The sequence below is a fragment of the Malaclemys terrapin genome, chromosome 21 (assembly GCF_027887155.1).
Source record: "Malaclemys terrapin pileata isolate rMalTer1 chromosome 21, rMalTer1.hap1, whole genome shotgun sequence".
NCBI lineage: Eukaryota > Metazoa > Chordata > Testudines > Emydidae > Malaclemys > Malaclemys terrapin.
Genome location: NC_071525.1, coordinates 15505200 through 15525226, shown reverse-complemented (window position 1 = coordinate 15525226; position 20027 = coordinate 15505200). Strand labels below are relative to the sequence as shown.

Here is a 20027-nt window from a genome sequence, read left to right as displayed (position 1 = left end):
GCTTCATTCGGAAAGACAAAGTAGGTTAGGGGCCAAAACATAGCTGCCAATTTGGTGTGGATCCTTGGTCTGGCACTTGATGGAACCTTCATCCTAAATTAAATGGAAACAACAAAATGTTAGGAATGGGTAGGGCACTGGGAGGTGTCTATCGATTTAAGGTTGGAATACACAGTCTGTTTATTATTCTGTTCCTCTGTGTAAAATGACAGACAATATCCCATTGAGTTCCTAATAAGAGTATTTTACCAATAACCAAAGCAATTTATGAACTGTGGGTTTAAGGAATGCTGTGAACAGTAGAGGAGCTAAAGGATTGCTGACTCCAGCATTGAGCAGGAAACCTGAGTTAAAAGGGTGGCTTAATGAGTTTTTGAGGCACCTAAAACTATTATTTTAGGAAAGGATCTCTGAGAGGAACCCAGACATTTAACCACTCAACTGTTAGGGGGTTCAGAAGGAGACATGCAACACTGTACACTAAGCAGAGCTGCCTGCAGGATTATGTGTCAAGCTGTCAGTGGCCTACATGGTATTCTGAGGCTTTTTGGCTACACTATGTGGCTCAAAGTCAGACCTTTTCCCCTGTCACTCCCCACCCCCCACTCTCCCCCACACACACTGTCACTCTGTACAGTGTGTACAATGTAAAACTTTTTTTATCTTCTTACCAAGAATCCACCTTTGACCTTAGGTACTCCATCCTCCACGAATGGGTTCTGAGATCTTAACTGAATAAAAATAGAGAAATGTATATTAGACATTAGGGAAATCTTCCATGCATTTAAAGAGAGATGATCGGGCAATGGGAGTATCTTGTCTTCTGAAAGTGACCAGTGCCAGGTGTTTCAGAAGGAATGAACATTACTGGGCAATTTCAAGTGTTGTACAGTCCCAGCTTCTAGCACGAGAGGTTTAGGATACCTGGAGCATGGGGATTGAGTCTCTGACCAACTTGACTAATAGCGACTGATGGATCTGTCCTCCATGAATTTATCTAATTCTTTTTTGAACCCAGTTATACTTTTGGTCTTCACAACATCCCTTGGCAATGAATTCCAGAGGTTGACTATGCATTGTGTGGAGAAGTACTTCATTTTGTTTTAACTCTACTGCCTATTAATTTCATTGGGTGACCCCTTTTTCTTGTGTTATGTGAGAGGTAAATAGTACTTCCCTACTTTGATAGGTGGATAGAGAGATGTTATGGTGATTGGTGCTCTCTCTCTCTCTATATATATATATATATATTTAGGATCACTGGCTAGACAAAGGATTATTATTGACTTGTGAAGACAGGACTGTTTTTCAGGTTGGTACTCATCTCATTAATGATAGGGCAAAGGAATTCATTAAACAATGAGGTGATCTCTGCAGTTGAAGATGGCCTTAAAACTGTTTCCATATCTCATACAATATCCCTCTGTTTAAGAGACTGATTAAGTCCTATTTAGGTTAAGATTCTTTCAGGCTTTTCTTTGTTAGCTTTGTTTTCATTTGGAATCCTCTAGGTTCAAAGTTACAGGAATAATCTATATAATGCCCACTCAGAACTAGGCTAAAACCCCTGTGGCCCCACAACTCCATTCATAAAAAAACTCACACAGTTCTATTATATTGGGTACATGGAAAAACTCACTTACTTCTGAGGTCTGAATGCCAAATCTTGTATGTACCAAAAACTCAAAATTGCTACAGTATAGCACGGCACCAACTGTCTCTCTCTGAGGCCAAGTTGAGCACTGACTTTTGTTCATTGCCTCAAGAGCTTTGCTTGGGCTAGAGGATGTCACAATGAAGGCTGTGGTGCAATTGCCATGACAACCAGGTGTTAACTCACAAACAGGGGGTGATGTAGTGGCTGTTATAGATGTGTGCATCCTGCCTGCCCCTGCCCTGCCCATTTGTTTATGACTATGTGCCCTCTCTAGAGACTAGCCCAAAAAGATAAATAAAAGCTTCAAGTTTAGGGAGAACTGGTGGTAATTCTCTTTGTGCTCAAGTGACAGAGGCCTATTTTTGGAGCTGAAGATCCCGAGTTCTGCTTCCCATGCTTGGCTAACAGCCAGCGTCTCTCGTGTCTGTCTGCAGTCAGCCCTGGTTCAGTAAAAGTAGTCCATCACAGAAGGTGTAGTTCATCACATGACAGGTAGCTAGAGAGAGGAGGATAGAACAGGTGAATCAGGAGATCTGGGTTCTTTTTATGGTTCCGCTTTGACTGACTGTGACTTGTAGAAATTGCTTAACATCTGTGCCCCAGGGACTGACTCCAGAGAATATTTTGTAGGGATATTAAAGATGGTACTAACAGTGATTCTCCCAAGTGACAGTGACCCCCTCATAATTTGTCCCGCACACTTTGAAATCCAACAGTTTCACCCAGTACAAAAATGTCTTGGGTCTTCTGTTAAAACTTGTAAGCTACTGTCTGTAGAAACCATTGATTATATCTAGGGTGACCAGATCACCCAAGTCAAATATCAGGACGCGGGGGGAGGGGGGAGGGTGATGCGGGTGGGGGCGTGGTGGGGGGGCGTGGCAAAAACAAAAAAACAACCCTTCCTCCACAAGCGCTGGAGGGAGGCCCAGGCTACTATCGTGAGGCGGCCCCGGAGTGGGGGCAGCAGGCCCCAGCCCCCCCCGCCCGCTGGTCTCCCGCAGGGGAATGAACGGGGCTGTCCCTTCCCCCACTGCCATGTGCTGCTCCTGCCCTATGCCTTGGAGCTGCTCCCAGAGACTCCTGTTTGCTGTGCGGGGAGGGGAGTAAGGGGGGCTAATGTCAGGGTGTCCCCCTCCCCCCTGCTGCTGCACCCCGCTTACCCCTTCTCCATGTAGAGCAGGGAGGGGACACCGGCGGAGAGAGACAGAGTGCTTGGGGCAGCAGCTGCTGTCTCAACTTCCTGATCCACTTCAAAAGACAATGCACTTAAGAGTGGGTCAGCTTCTTACGCACTTAAGAGTGGGCAGTGTGCATCTCTCTCTCTCTCCCCCAAACAAGGTGTGTGTCTGTCTCTGTCTGCTGTGCTGTCTCCCCTCCCTCCTGTTCGTGCTGCCTTGTGTGAGAGGCTACATTAACAACAATGTGTTAACCCTTGAGGGCTCGGCCGAGTGCTAGTTTAGGGTCACCATCCGGCCGGGTTTCCTCGGACATGTCTGACTTTTTCAGCTGTAAATGGCCGTCCGGGGGGATTTCTAATAAAGTAGAAATGTCCGGGATTTCCCCCTTCCCCTCATGCAGAGTGCGGCGCGGCTGATTGGACGGCTGGGCCTGATTGAAAGCTGCTCGCAGCCACTGGGGCCTCTAGCAGCCAGAGTCCCTGCCCCGCGCCCGCTCCCTCCTCCCCCGCAGAGCAGCGCCAGTGTTTGGCTGCACGTGGAGCTCGCAGCTCTCCCTCGGCCTGGGGGGGGGCAGACAAGGGACAGGGAACGGGGGGGTTAGATTGGTCGGGGGTTCGGGGGGGCTGTCAGGAGAAGGGGGTGTAGAGAGCGGTTGGGGCAGGCAAGGGACAGGGAACGGGGGGGTTAGATTGGTCGGGGGTTCAGGGGGCTGTCAGGAGAAGGGGGTGTAGAGAGCGGTTGGGGCAGGCAAGGGACAGGGAACGGGGGGGTTAGATTGGTCGGGGGTTCGGGGGGGCTGTCAGGAGAAGGGGGTGTAGAGAGCGGTTGGGGCAGGCGGGGGACAGGGAACAGGGTGGTTAGATTGGTCGGAGGTTCTGGGGGGGCTGTCGGGAGAAGGGGGTGTAGAGAGCAGTTGTGGCAGTCGGGGGACAGAGAACGGGGGGGTAGATTGGTCGGGGGTTCTGGGGGGGCTGTTGTGAGAAGGTGTAGAGAGCGGTTTGGGCAGTCAGGGGACAGGGAGCAGGGAGACTTAGACAGGGGGTGGGGTCCTGGGGGAAGTTAGGGTGGGGGGGTGTCTCAGGAGAGTGCAGTCAGGGAACAGGTAGGGGGTAGGGGAATTCCGAGGGGGGCGGGAAGTGGGAGGGGGCGGGGCTAGGCGGCACCCCGTGTCCTCTTTTTTGATTGTTGAAATATGGTAACCCTATGCTAGTTCATCATTTAGCAGCAAGGCATTCCCTGGGAAATATCCCTCCCTCTTCCTCCCTCTAACTTCACCACCTCAACCAAGCTTCACAATCATCATAGCTGTGAACAGTATTAAATTGTTTGTTTAAAACGTATACTGTGTGTATATCTATATAATATATTGTTTCTGTCTGGTGAAAAAAATTTCCCTGGAACCTAACCCCCCCTATTTACATTAATTCTTATGGGGAAATTGGATTCGCTTAACATCGTTTAGCTTAAAGTCGCATTTTTCAGGAACATATCGACAATGTTAAGGGAGGAGTTCCTGTACACTTTGCGCCTAGAAAGTGATGGCCATTCATATGTAAGCATTTGTTAACAGTTATTGCATCATGGCATCTGAGATTATTTCTTGGCATCTGTTAACTTTTAGTACCTTCTTGGATAGGTAGAAAAATAGAAACAATAAAAAATTCTATTTGGACAATTCCTAGCAAGGCAGCAAGAAAATGGAGGATTGTGAACAATCCGGACAAGAAGGGCAATAAAGAAAGCAGACAAAGAAATGCAAGTGTGATGGGGTGTTCACCCCACACTTTCCTTGAAAGGGTTAATGCAGACTGAGAAGAGGGCTAATTAACCCACTAGGCCACAGCGGAGAGGAATCAGGTGACTAAGCAATCCACTGATTGAATGAGGAAGCCAGCTGAGGAGGGGATTATAAAGGCTGGAAATTGGCAGCAAAGGAGGGGAAAGTCTGTAGTCACTCCCTGGGAGAAGGGGGGGGTGTTTGGGCTGGCAAACCCAGTGAGAGGAGAAGCCAGGACAGGGCTCAGGGAAAGGCAGTAAGGCCGAGAAGGGAACAGGCTTTGATTGCTGGCTAGAGGGTCCCTGAGTCTAATCTTAATCTCCAGGCCTTGTGTGGGGTGGAAACCCCATCGCACAGGCCCACAAGCGTAAGTACAATTCAGATCTGAGTAAGGGATGCAGCACTAGATCCATAAAATATCAAGTCAGCCAGCTATCTCTCATCAACATCGAAATGTGTTTGGCCCAGATCCTCAGAGGTATTTAGGTACATAGGCTAATATATACAAAAGGGACTTAGGCATAGGATGATCAGTGTCACAACACCTAACTTTTAGGCCACTAGGCAAAGCGATAGGCTCCTTTGAATGCAATCCACAAAGCCAGCATGCTAGGAGCCACTTAAGCCAGCCAGCGGGAGAGGCAGACAACAGGGGCGTATCCTAAGTCCCACGCTTCTCTCAGAGTTCAGCACCTATCCCTGCTAGAGATCCATGAACTGAGGTAAGAAAGGCATTAGGCCACCTAAGCGGTGAATGGGCCTGATTTGACAGGTGTGCTCAGATGCCACCAACTGGATCAGGACTTTTAGATGAGTTTACACAAAACAGCTGGTGGGGGGGGGGGGGAGAAAGAGGGACAGAAAGCAGCTCTCTTATAACCTTTAGCCTAGTGGTTAGAGTACTCACCCAAGGTGTGGAAGACAACCCCCCGACATTCAAGTCCCCCCCTCCACCCCACCTGAGAGGAAGCAGGGATTTGAACAGGGATCTGCCACATCGGAGGTGAGAACCCTAATCACTGTGGTATGGAATATCCTGATCTGGGGCTCCCTCAGTCTCTTCTATTGAAGTTTTTCAACTTAAATTAAATCATTATATATTAATTGGGCTAGACAAAGTTAAATGACACAATAGCTTAGTGATTAGAGCACTCACCTGAGCGATGTAGATCCCTGTTAAAATTCCTTCTCCTCATCAGGCAGAGGAGGGACTTGAACTGGGGGTCTCCCACATCCCATAACCACTAAGCTAAAGATTATAAAGGAAGGTTCCCTCCACCACCTGCAACTGTTGTGTTAACTCACCTAATGGGCCCAATCCAGTCAGCAGCCTCTGGGCATGCCTACCTGATCAGGCCCAGCATGCAATTTAGGTGGACAAATGCCTGTCTTCCCTGGTTTGTGGATCAGTCTGGAGCACAGACAGGAGACGGCGTCTGAGCGCCTGCGGTGAGGCAGCACAGCACATGCACACAGGCAGAAATGTAGGCACCTAGGGCACTCCCTCTGCACATGATCGCCACTGAATTAGTTTAGGAACGTACAGGGGTAAGCAGCAGTCAAAGGGGAGTTTTGTGGCTCTCAGTACAGATAAAAAGGGCGAGAATTTAACAAGAGGACAAAGAAAGCAGAACTGACAAGTTTACCTGAGGCTAGACATACATATTCAATTTCCTTACTAACAGATCTCCGGCTAATGGTCCACCATTAGCTTAAGCAGACTCATTGTTTATGCCTTAATGTTCCTTTTTCTGACACCTGTATTTCAACATTCCTTATTTCAGCTTAAAGGTACATACAGCATTTCTTCAATCCATTCTATTTTTACAATATAATTCATTCTACTTTCACAATCCCTCCTTTTGGTCAAGCTACGCTATGACCAACAATTACTGGGTTCCACATATTAACCGTTCTTTATCCATTTCTTCATCAGCGATATTCAAAATCATCATATTAGCACTCTGTTTTGGGGCAGTCACCTGGGTGGCATACCTTACAGAATTCTGTATACAACAGGAGATTAACTGCAAACATACAAAAATCATTAGGATTCCAAACAGGATAGTCAGGGCTCCCTGAAACAATCAGTTTCCTATGCCAGAGAAATTGAACAGGTTACTTAGCCACTTCCAGAAAGAACTCGGCTCTTCATGGGGAAGATATACGATTTGTTCTAAGTGGCTAACGCGATCTAGTACCTCATTGGTGTCGTCGGTATAAACACACAACATTCTTTTCCAATGAGAGCACAGGTCCTTCCTTTGGCCACCAGCACTATGTCCAAGGCTTGACGGTTTTGGAGGGCCATCTGTCGGATCGCCGCTGTTTCTTTGGCCAGGGCTCTTAAACTCTCTCCGGTTTCATTTGCCATTATTTCAACTACTGCTTGTAACCTCAGGAGCCCTTTTGCATGGTGTATTACTCCCCCAAGTGGGATAAGGGAACCGCCAGTGGCCTCTTCCCAGGTTAAGGGGTTTATGTTATTTACATACCATTGGGCGTCTGGTAAGTCCCTTCTTCTTCGCCTGAAATTACGGAGGCGTTCTCGTGGGAAGGACCCTAGCACTCGGAATTCTGGGAAGAGTCGGGCGGGATAACAGATACCTGACCAGTTAGCTGGTAACGCAGTATAAGCTTTGGTCCCACAAACCCAATGATGGCCTATTAAGGCCGGGAAGGGTCGGTTGCACCCATTTGTCACATAGGTGCCTGCAAAGGAGTAATATCCTCCAAAGGGGCACAGGGTAATTCTCCTTACGAGGAGTGGTGTTATTTGCATGGCATTGAAAGATTGTATTGTTTTCACTAAGGTTACTGTAGGGGGAACATGAGATTGACTTTTCTGTCTGATCCCAGGTCGAGAAAAAATTCATAACCCCATACCTGGCCCACCACTCTTTAGTTTTGTTCGAATAATCCCATGCACGATTGGCCACAATATGCCGAAGGCAACGGCTTTTTCCCAGATCCAACCCTGTCTCATTACATACCCAACACCAATGACCTTTTCCCTCTACCACACTTATCCATTTAGATACATTTATTCCCACTGCTTCCCAAGTGTCATTGCTGTTCCATGTTTTGTTAAACGGACGAGGTCCTCCCGTGAGGTCTGGGGAATTGAGTGGGATTGCCAGGACAGGAACACCAGCTTGAGAGTGGGCTGGGATGTGGCTGCAGACCCAGCAATTAGAAATATTAAGGGTCTGAGCTATCCACACTTGCTGCTGGATAAAAGAATTGTCATTGTGGGCTCCCCAGACCTTAAGACACCAGCAGCCGAGGAACAGGCGCCACCAGAGGCGCATGTCGGAGGCAAGGCCCTGCTGGTTCTGACAACCTCAACTGAGGGAACTGCAGTCACAGTTTTACATCCACTAGGGAGCAGGCGCTAGGCTCACTATTGCTTCTTCTTGGGCCTTGCTTTAGGTCGTCGTCTGCTTCTGGCAACCCTTACAAGAGCGTAGATTGTAAGGTACTGCAGGCTGTTCCTCTACGTCGTCTTCTGGAGTCAAAATTGACTCTGCGTGGTCCTGAGGTGATGATTGGTTTGCTGGGGATGGTGCCTTCTTACACTGTGAAGCATGTATCCACGCTGCGATGCCAGATAGTTTAACAGCCGTCTGGGTAGTAAGCAGTACCTGATGAGGACCCTTCCACCGGACAGAGTGGCAGGAATTCCCTTGGCAGGCAGAATATGATTTAATAAACATTTGGTACAGACAGTGCGTCAGCCTTTCGAGAACCAGAAAATAAACATACCGTAACCAAAATAAATTCATATTGTTGTCACTTCGGCATTTGTACAAAATCAAGTTGCCAATGCAAGAATGGTGTTTGGGGCAGGCCCCAGAACCCCTGAGCCACTTTTACAGGTTTACCAATATTGTGGCTTTGGCAAGTGGTACAGGCGGCACAGTGGCGGGTTGCAAAAGAGCTGAAATGGGGGGCCCACCATCCTGCCTTAGTTACAGCAGAGACCATCCCCTCCTTTCCGACATGTGAAACACCGTGTAGCAGGGTGGCCAGCGACGGGTAGAGTGAAAAGGGGGCCACAAAGGCGCCAGCAGGCGAACGCCAAAGGGAATCAGGATGTAGAGAGCAACGCTGGGCAACCCAGGAGTCCTTTTTGGCTTCTGGGTCAGGGTCTTGGAGCAGGGTGAGGTTAGTGAGGGACGGCGGTGGTATAGAAACAGAAAGGGAACCTAGAAATGCATCTGGAGATGGTTCTATGGCAGCAGCATGTTTAGCAGAGGCGTCAGCAAATGCGTTACCCTTAGCAACATCAGTATCCGCCATGGAGTGGCCAGGGCACTTAACAATAGCTAGGGCAGACGGAAGTAAAACTGCATACAGGAGAGCAGCGATGGAGGGGCCATGTTTGATAGGGGTACTGGCGGAGGTAAGGAGACAGCAGGGAGGCCAGAGAATTGCTCAGAGAGGACTGGGGAATTTGTAAGTAGACCCCATCTGGGGAAGAATAGATGGTCCAGCCAAGTTTACAGAACAGATCCCGACCCAAAAGGTTGACCGGAGTGGAATCCGAGAGAAGGAATGCATGAGCCGCGGAAACAGGAGCGGATTTGCCATGGCGCCGGGCCCACGGGCCGAAGGGGCCCAGAGAAGCCGCTCTTGCCCGCTCTTTAGTGCTGCCGGCGCTGGGCTCCTGCTGTGTGGCAAGGCAGGCCCTGCAGCAGCAGCGAAGCTCCGCCCCCAGCGCTGGGTGTGTGCCCCGCCCTCCCTGTTGCCGATTAGCTGTAGCCTGTCTCCCAGCAGCAGGAGGGAGGGGGAAGGGCTGAGATCCGGCTAGCTAGCCGCTCCTGGGAGGAGGGGAGGCAGGGCCAGGCCTTGGGGAAGGGGGCAATGGGGCCGGGGGGGGGCCCACGAGCCATCAGCTGTTTGGCGGTGGGGGGGCGGAGGAATCATTGCAGAGCCACCAATCAAGGAAGTTTTTCTGGCTCTGAGTCGCTGATCACATGGCTGGTCACTGGCGTAGTGGGCAGGGCTGTTTAGGTGTTTTTTGGCCCCCAGCCAATCAGTGATGGGAACTCTGCTCCTGGAGCAGGGGCTGAGCGACCCCACAGGTGCAGCCCCACCTCCTTCTCCTGCCTGCTGCTTCTGGGGGGCAGCAGGCTGCTTCCTGCGGCTCTAGTGCAGCTCCCAGCCTCGCTTCAACCTCTCACCCAACGCAAGGCAGCCAGGAGCAGCAGCTGGGCTGGTAAATGTATTTCAAAGGGGGTCTTGGGGCGAGGGGGGTGGGGGAGACTGAAACCCCTTCCAGGGTGGCTGTGCTGAGAGCTGGCTGCTGGCGGGGTGGGTGTCTGCATGCTGGGGGCCTGGGGGGCACTAGCTGCCACCCATCTCTCCGCATTTGGCAGGGGGCTCAGCCAGAGGCATCTCCGAAAACATCCCCTGCACCCCCGCAGCACAGAGAGACTGAGAGTACCAGGCCCTGCTGGGCAGCTGGACCAGGACAGGCATGTTGGGGGGCGGGCATCTCCTGGTCTCTCTTGCTTGCCCTCCCTCCCCAGGCAGAGACGCCTGCCTCTCAGAGACAGTGTAGCCACATGTGTAGTGCGCTTGGCTCCCCTCCCTGGCATCTGGGTGACTGCCTCTTAGGGAGCTGGAAGGAAAGAGGCAGTGGGGAAGAGGGATGGGGGGATGGGTAGGAAAGGGAAACTGAGGCTATCAGGGGAAAGTGTCCTAGCAATGCAATCTCTGCCTTGGGGTGTGGATGGAATTGTCTCCCAAGGGAAAGCTGGAACAATCTGCTGCTGTAGTATGTGTTTAGTCCGTGTGCTCTGGGTGGGCCGCGTGCTGAAGGTTACCAATCCCTGGGATAGGGAAAATGGGGGCCCAGCAGCAGCTGGGGCTCCCCTGTTAAGCAGGCCCATCAAACGCTCACCCTGACAAGCCCCACCTCCCCTGCATCTGTACCACGCCGATGAGCCCCCCCCAGACACCCTCCCTACTGAGCCCCAACCACCTGCACCTGGACCCCCATCCAAATGAACTCTGTAGATAAATCTCTGTATTAAGCATCTTCACATGACTTTGTATTATGCCTCTTCATAGAACTCTGTATTAAGCTATTTTCATACAACTTTGTATCAAGTCCTTTGATATAGGAACTTTGTATCAGATCCCTATGTAGAAAAACTTATAGAAAACTTTGTGTTAAGCTTTGGTATAATGTTATAGCCCCTATGGGTAGTTAAAATAGAAGAAAAATGTCTTTTTGCTAGTAGAATAAGATTCCCCTCCCAACACACACTCCCTTAATCAATTGCCAAGTTGAATGAATGAGGTGTGAATGAGCAAGGCGTGGAAGGCAAGCACCTCCAGACAGCTAGCTGGAGAGGGGATGGAAGTCAGACCCAAGAACAATCAAACTTGTCAAGTGGGCTCACTAAAGTAGAGCAGATATATTGAGGGCCTGGGGAGGGGGGGAGGGGGGTTAGAATCAAGCACCTTCTTTAGAAACAACCTCTTTGAACAGTATTGGGACAACACCCAGAAGGAAGCAGCACAAAGGACCAACGGACAGAGATTTTGAATCTGGTCTAGATTTGCATGAGAGGGAAGCTGCTATAAATGTGAGGTGTCTTGCAGAGGACCCTGGGTCTTGTCAACATTGGAGCATTGATCCAGATCTGCAGAAGCAGGGCTCCACCCCTCCCCTAACTCACTCACCTGGCCAGTGAAGTTAAGGGGAGCAACTAGTTGGTAACAACAACAAGATGGAGTGTGTTTGTGTGTGTGTGTGTGTAATCTAGATCATATGCATATGTAACCCTTCTGCCCATCTAAGTTGGCAGCAACAAGGGCCGGGTTCTGTATCTAGGGGTTCCGTTTCAATAACGCAATGCAAAAGCGGCTCGAGCCCCCACCCAGTGACCTGGGACAATTACATACCACCCCCTGGGTGCCTCTAAGAGGCAATACTTCCCCTCTGACAAGCACGGAGTCTGAGTGTAGCAGAAAATGTTTAATAACATGAGGTAAACGACTTCAGCATTACATTGGAAAAACACCACAAACAGGATTCCTAACACAAACCATGAGCAAAAAACCCACCCCAGCAAATTGGGCTGTGTCCTTTCCCTTTGGTTTCTTGAATCCAGGAACCCAAAAATGACCCAGAGTCCCCAAAGTCCAACACCCCCAAAGGCTCTGTCCCTGGTCAGTACAGCCCCAGAGTAAAAAGGGGGGGCACATAGGGTGCACCTTACATGATCCAAGGCTGGCCATCTCTCCATGGGGTTCCACCACAGCCTTCACCATGAGCCAGTCCACTTCCTGCTGTCCCACAAGCTGCTCAGCTCCCCAACCTGTGAGCCACTTGCCCTTCTTTGGGCTGCTCACTGTTCCTCCAGTCACCCCCACAAATTGCTACACCAGCTGCTTAGCAATATAGCTCTAGGTTCCCCCGCCCACTTAACACAGCACTCAGTGATCTCTGCTCTTAATAACTTCAGCTCTTTTGTGGTTGGAGCACTTAACATTTTCAGTTGATAGTAGGGGAACCCCCAGTGCTAGTGCACCATTGGCCCAAAGTGAATTCAGCTCAGGAGACTGTAACTAGGCTCCTAATAAAATCAAAAACAGCTCTGACATTCAACAGTGGAGAGAGGAGATGGTGCAATTGGTGTTTCAGACCCTCAAAGACAGCATATGCCATGAGGCATAAACACCTTTCAACATCCTCTCTCAATTTACTGGGTTTTGTAACCCATGCCCCTTCTCAAGCAAGTGCTGCTTAGGTAATGGTGAAGGACTCACTCAGTCCTTCTGTCATACAACAGTTCCACTGGCCTTGATTCACAGAATCAGGGTAACAAAACTTTATTCCTCCTGCCCCAATAACAGAGAAACTGGGGATCCCACACCAGCCAAAGTAACCACTTTGAGTTGCTGTGGTTTCACGCCTGGCGGGTGGGTGTGCCTATGCAAACAAGATCAGCCCCTGGAGTTCTTTTCCACCCTCGCCATAATTCCCCACCAGATGTCAGGGTAGAGCTCATCCAGACTCTGCTTACACATATGATACAGTATTGATTGATTCATGTATTACCAATGAATGTGGCATTTGCCTTATTCCCCCTGAAAAGATCCTGTGCCGTACTTTAAGTACAACAGCCCCACCTCCCCTGCACCCAGACTCCCCCACCCCCACCCCAAGCTCCAACCACTTTCACTTGGTTCCCCCTGCAGACTCCCATTGCCCCTGCACCTGGCACCTCCTTGTGCATCCAGATCCCCCACTGAGGTGCCTGCACCCAGATCCCCCCCCACAGAACCCTCTTACCCCCCCCCACAGAACCCTCCTACCCCCATCTGGATCCCCCACACTAAGTCCCTCTGCACTTGGATCCTGCTGCCGGGCTGCGTCTCCCTGCCCACATCTGGGGAGCCTGGCCCAAAAGGGGCAGGGCCCCAGGGTGTTTCTGTGGCAGGCCTGGCCCTTGTGCTGTATCAGGGTCAGGTTCAGTCTCACTGCCAAGTCCCTGTCCCAGGGAGGTGGGGGAGGCTGCAGGGTGATCTCCCACCTCCATGCAGCCAATGGCCTGTGCTCCCCACTGCCATGGTGGAGCTTCCACATTTATTTATTATTAAAAAATATCAGAATTTGAAAATATGATGCACAGAATTTGAAGCAGAATTCCCTCCGGAATATGGGGCACTGTACAGCTGTGATGGTGGGACTGTGATGGGGGTGCTGGACAGGAGGGGATCTGTGGGTGGGGGAGCTGGGCAGGGGGTATGGTGTGCAGGGTGCTGTGCAGTTGTAGCCGGAGGGGTCTCTAGGCAGGGGGTGCTGGGCATAGGGATCTATGGAGGAAGTCTCTGGGTGAGGGGGCAGTGGCATAAGGGCAGGGCACCGGGCTGGGGGCAGTGTGGAAGGGGAACGCTGGCAGCGCAGGGCTGGCAGGCCAGTGTGCGTCTAGCAGTTTTGGGTTTGTAAACAGTGCCCTTGTGCTGGCTGAGTGGGGCCACTCCGCTGCGCCTCATTGCCCCCCAACCGGCCCCTTGCTCTGTGGATCGACCCCATCGCATGCCCTACTTCCCCAATGGGGGCCCACAAATATGTTTGGCGCCGGGCCCACAAAAAGTTAATCTGGCCCTGCCTTGGGGGAAGAGGCGGTGCAGGGGCGGAGTCTCGGGGGAGGGGCAATGCAGGGCAGGGCATCGGGGAAAAGGGGCAGGGTGGGGGTGTTGCCTTGGGGGAAGGGGTGGTGCAGGGCTAGGGCCTTGAGGAGAAGGGGAAGCACAAGCTCGCTACTCTGCCAGATTGAGAGGAACCACCCAGTGAGTCTGCAGGCACAACAGAGGTCCGCCCCACAGAGGGTAAGGAAGGGGAAGAGGACTACACCTACCTCCAGTACCTGATCCCTACAGACCTCCTCCTTATTGGGACATCTCTGAGGGTGAGATTTACCTGTATCTGTTTCTTAATGTATTAGTCTTAGACTTGCGTGTTTTGTTTTATTTTGCTTGGTAACTTACTTTGTTCTGTCTGTTATTACATGAAACCACTAAAATCCTACTTTTTATACTTAATACAATCACTTTCGTTTATTAGTAAACCCAAAGTCAGTGATTAATACCTGGGGGAGCAAAGAGCTGTGCATATCTCTCTATCGGTGGTATAGAGGGTGGACAATTTATGAGTTTACCCTGTATAAGTTTTATACAGAGTAAAATAAATTTATTTGGGGTTTGGATCCCATTGGGAGCTGGGTGTCTGGGTGCTGGAGATAGGTAACTTGCTAAGCAGTTTTTGGTTAAAGTCTGCAGCTTTGGGGGTGTGGATCAGACCTGGGTCTGTGTTGCCGCAGGCTAGTGTGTCTGGTTCAACGAGGCAGGGTTCTGGAGTCCCAAACTGGCTGTAAAAAACAGGCTCAGAGGTAATTCCAGCACATCAGGTGACAGTCCCAAGGGGGTCTCTGTGACTGAACCCATCACAGCCCCTTCCTCCGACGTCCCGCCCACTCCCCTCCCCTTCACCTGAGGCCCCGCCCTTGCACCGCCCCTTTCTCTGAGGCTCCACCCTCACCTCAGCCCTTCTCCCGAGTTCCCGCCATTGCGTTTGCCTTCTCCTGCCTATCCTGCACCGCCTCTTCCCCCAGGCCCCGGCCCCGCCCTGCCTCTTCCCCTCAGACCCCGCCCTCATGCTACCCATTCACCCCGAGTCCCCACCCTCATTTCGCCCAAGATCCCGCCCCCCCCACTTGCTCCTCTCTGCCCCTCCCCCATCGCTCCCCCTTATGGCAGGTATAAAGTGAGGGGATCCTGGCCCCCTGTCTGGCACCCCGGGTGGGTGGCAAACCTCATTGCGAGGAATGGAGGAGTAGGGACAAGTAACTACTTTCGATGTAAACTAAAGCCTGGTACATGAATGAGTGGGATGTTTTCTGTGATGGGCTGACCGGGGGGTGCCAGCCGCTTCCCACTGGGGGTGGGGTGGGTAAGGGGGGCTAGACAGAAAATTGTGGGGTGCTCTCCCCCTCACTACAAGGCCCTGCCCCTTTCTGTGGTCCTGCCTTCTCCTCTCCCTCCCCCCAGACTCCGCCCCCTAGGGAGGCCGGAAGCCGGCGCTGGGTAGGGGCCAGCTGCCAAGGCCGCCCCCAGCAAGAGTATATTGGCTTCTTTGTGTATGTAATTGACTATTCATTTCTTTAAGTAGCACCTTGCTTCTTTTGGGGCACTGGGGGGAGGGGCTTCTGCTTCTTTTTTTTTTTTTTAATTCCCCACCAGAGAGCGGGATTGGCTCCCGCTTGCGCAATCTGCTAAAAAAAAGCTTTGGAAGGCTGCTTGCTGCGTCATTTTTTCCTTTAGCTTTCGAGCCTCGGAGCCCCCTGCCCTCGGCAAACCCTCCCTGTCCAGCAGCAGTCACCCAAGCTGATGGGTTTGTAAAACCGCTTCATTATCCAATAACAAGAAACAAAACAGAGGCAATTCCCTGAGGAAACTGTGTTAAAGCTGAGAAAGGGGCTGGAACTGAAAGAAAACAGCAGTGGGGTCGGTAACGACACCCTGCCCGTGTCCAGCGCTTTCCGGCCAGAGATCGCCAAGTGCTACACACAGGAGGGCAGGATCATTACCCCTCTTGCACAGATGGGGAAACTGAGGCATGGAGCAGGGCTGTGACTTGCCCATGGGCAGACAGACTCCAGATCGCCTCCCTACCAGTTCTGTTCTCTATCTGCTAGGCTGACCTGCCTCCCAAAAGCCAACACAGCCTAGAAAATCGAAGCTACAATTAAACTGCCCCAGAAATGCCCAGATCCAGTGGCCCAAGTGGGGTTCATCCTGGGTGGGGCGGGGGTGGGGGGGCACAGGCTGCAGCTGCCTACTCAACTCCAGCCAGTATGTGGGGGCAGTGCGGACTGAGGGGTTAACAGACCCCCCCACTGACCTCATAGAGCGAGTCTCTCTGTGGGGCACTGGGGTCCTCTCTGCTGCCCCCTGGGGAAGGAGACACAATTATCCCCTTTCACTGTTTATTTTCCTTCTTTAAACATTTCCCCTCAAATCGATCGTTTCCCCCCTCTGGCAACCCCCGCCCCTCCACAAAGCAGGCCGCTTCCTCCAACCCTCCCACACACAGTGCAGGGCTCAGCCCCTCCAGCAGAGAGTGGAGGGACGCGAACGCACGCACACACACACACACAGAGTGGGTTGATTTCCTTCACACGCCCACGCTCCAGTTTTCCACAATACAGCCAGAGCAGCCCCTTTTCCTGCCCCTCCCCCAATTCCCACCCCGGGGGGGTCCCTTACCCTGCTGACTCCCCCCCAGTTCTTTCCGTTGGCGGAGTCTCCTGGCCAGACAATAAACCCCGAGGTTGCTCAGGAGGAAGAGCAGCAGGACCCCTGCTCCGAAGCCTCCCATGGGGCCAGGGCTCAGCTGGTACCAGTCACTGCCGTCTGTGGGGGGCAGGGATGGAGAATAGGGTCATTAGCTCCAGTGTCATGCAGGGTGCAGTGGGGCAGGCACAGGGGAGATGGGGAGGTGGGAGCTGGTTGAGGGGGCAGCATAGTCCTAGGGGGGACAATGAAGGCCAGTCTCAGTGGAGGGGGCAGGAAGGAAGCTGGGTTTTTAACCAGGAGAATTTCCCTCCCAAGTGTTTATTGGTCATTGGAGTTTCTTCCAGGTTCATAAAACCTCCAATCTCCTCTTATTACAATAGCACCTAGAAGCCTCCACTGAGATCAGGGCCCCATTGTGCCGGGCGCTGCCCAGATACACAACCAGAGACAGTCCCTGTCCCTGCTGAGATCACAGACTCAGAGCGAGACACAGACCCTGCCCCAAGTGATACCAGAACCCCCTTGTGTGGGCAGCTGCACAGGCCAATGGAAGAAAAAATGTGAATTATCACAAAAGTGTGTGTTTCTATTTTGCTGGGTACAAAATGGAGCCGTTTCCCCCACTTTTGCCCCAAAAAGTTTTGGGAATTTGGTATTTGAAACTTTTCTAAACTTTGAATCAAACACTCCCTCCAAATTTTCATCCATTGTTTTATCTGCATTTTGATCAAATATGGTTCTGTTCAGCCATCATAATTGTCTGTTTCCCAAAAACCTAAACAATTTTGTTTGCCAATCTCCCCCCCAGTATTTTCTGTTTAAAAGTTTATTTAACTTTAATTGATTATAATTTTCAACAATTGCCCCATGGGTGGCGGGTACCGTAGGACGGGGAAGGCTGTGCCTCCCCAAGCAGCCAGGCGTGGCCGCACCCACGCTCCGCCCCCAGACTCCCTCCTGCCTGCTTCCAGTTCCCTTCCCTCTTCCGAGGCTGAGAGGCTGGGGCAGGCAGGCTGGGGTCAGTGCTCGTGAGGCCAGGGGCTGGGCCGCTGGAGCTGGGGCCATGCCACGCTGCCCGGCGCCAGGGTTGGGGGCACTCTGGGACTGGGGGTGCACAGGGGGGCAGGCGGCCGCAGGTGGTGGGCAGAGACACACAGAGCAGGGCTCAGCTCCTCCTGCAAGAGGCAGCAGGAACACACCCACCCGCCCACCAGGGCTCTGGGCTCCGGCAGGGAAGGGAAGGAGTCGTTCTCGGGCAGCGAGGGAGAGGCCGGGGGCTAGGCTCCCCCAACAGCTCATTCACCCACCGCCCATGAATTGCTCTTTGAAAACACTGTAGGTAAAAACTGACATGAAAAATGTAATGAAAAGTCCGGCAAAGAGCTAATTTTGAGGGGGCAAACCAGACATTTTTCCTGATGATTAAAAAATATTAAATTTCAACCAAATGTATGTTATTTGAATGGGTGTTTCTTGGCCTGATGACAGGTTGATTTGCAATGTCATTTGGCCGCTAGATGATTCTGTGCGCTGGAAAGAGATACTGGATCCTGGTCAACAAAGCGGACCCAGCTGGAGCACGAGCTGGGAGCTTGTTTATTTTGGTTGGACTTGCAGAAGGATGGTGCTGGGGTGGCATGGCCTTGCAGAAGGACTGTGCGGGGTTCAGCCATGGTGCATGGGGGACTCTAAGCCATTCCCAGGCTATGTAATGCATAACATGGAGTCAAATGCACCCAGTACTTACACACAACAGTGATGGAGAGTGGCAGGGAGGTGGATTTCCCTAGGGTGTTGTGCACCTCACACTGATACTCTCCCCCATCAGCCACCTGGACGCCCGGGAAAGCCAGTTCCGCCTGTGCCCACCCCAGCCGCTCGCCATCCTTGTACCAGGAGAAGTCCAATCCGCTATAGGCGCTGGTGTCCAGCCGGCACGTCAGGGACAGGGGTTCCCCTGTGCTGCGATGAGGGCCTGGGGTGGCCACCACATGCACCATGGGGGGGCTGCAGAGGAAGCGGAATGAGATATGAGCTAATGAAGCTCCCGTGGGACGGCAGCTGGGAGCTTAGGCGCAGCATGGCATGGGGCGGAGGGGCTCCATGGCTCCGCCCCCAGTGCTCTAGCTCCGCTCCCATATCCAAGTGGTGGCGTAAGGAGGGCCCCTGTCCCCTCCCATTTGTGAACCTGGTTCCACTGTTGTACTTAAAGTACTGCACAGGATTTTTTCAGGGGGAATAAGACAAAACGCCACATTTATTAGTAATACTTTTTTTTTTTTTTTTTTTTTTTTTTAATGGAGATATCCCATCTCCTAGAACTGGAAGGGACCTTGAAAGGTCATCGAGTCCAGCCCCCTGCCTTCACTAGCAGGACCAAGTACTGATTTTGTCCCAGATTCCCAAGTGGCCCCCTCAAGGATTGAACTCACAACCCTGGGTTTAGCAGGCCAATGCTCAAACCACTGAGCTATCCCTCCCCCCATGTATTCATTAACACTGTATTATATGCATATAATATATTACACTTACGCTCACACACACACACACACAAACCCATTCCGTCTTGTTGTTACCAATTAGTTGCTCCCCTTAACTTTACTGGCCAGGTGAGTTAGATGGGGGAGGGGGTGGAGCCGGGCTTCTGCCGATCCGGATTGATGCTCCCATGTTGACAAGACGAGACCCGGGGTCCTCTGCAAGACACCTCACTTTTATAGCAACTTTCCTCTTATGCAAATCTAGACCAGATTTAAACTCTGTGTCTGTGTCCATTGGTCCTTTGTGCTGCTTTCTTTTGAGTGTTGTCCCAATGCTGCAAAGAGGGTGTTTCCAAAAGAAGGTGCTTGCTTCTAACCCCCGAGGCCGTTGATATGTCTGCTTGTCTTTAATGAGCCCACTTGACACGTTTTATTGTCCTTGGGTCTGGCTCCCAGCCCCTCTCCAACAGTTGAGGCTGTCTGGAGGTGCTGCCTTTCATGCCTTGCTCATCCACACCTCATTCATTCAACAGGGCAATTGATTAAGAGTGGGGGGCGGGGGGAGAGCTCTTGTTCTACTGCTAGCAAAAAGAAATTTTTCTTCTATCTTATTCTATCCTTAGGGGCTATAATATTATACCAAGGGCAATGCAAAGTTTCTAAAGGAGGCTTTGATATAAAGTCCCATGAAAACAGAGGTTACACGTGGGTAGACCCACCACAAGGTTATATGAAGAGGCACAATGTAAAGTCATATGAAAATTATCAGAGATTTATCTACATTGTCCCCCTTTTGACCTCTCAAGAACAATTCTTGAGTGGAAAAAAAGAAGAACAGGAGTACTTGTGGCACCTTAGAGACTAACAAATTTATTAGAGCATAAGCTTTCGTGGACTACAGCCCACTTCTTCGGATGCATACAGCCCATAAGAAGTGGGCTGTAGTCCACGAAAGCTTATGCTCTAATAAATGTGTTAGTCTCTAAGGTGCCACAAGTACTCCTGTTATTCTTTTTGTGGATACAGACTAACACGGCTGTTACTCTGAAACTTGAATTCTTGAGTGGTCACCATATAAATTTTTTGTATTTGTTGCAAACAAACCAAACAATTAT

At 51.3% G+C, this 20027-nt stretch overlaps 1 protein-coding gene across 1 annotated transcript in view; it reads right to left on the bottom strand.

Moving 5' to 3' along the window:
* LOC128826928 (uncharacterized) overlaps positions 1–20027 on the bottom strand; it is a 303519-nt gene that overhangs the window by 273446 nt on the left and 10046 nt on the right. The gene's annotated exons all lie outside the window — the stretch shown is intronic.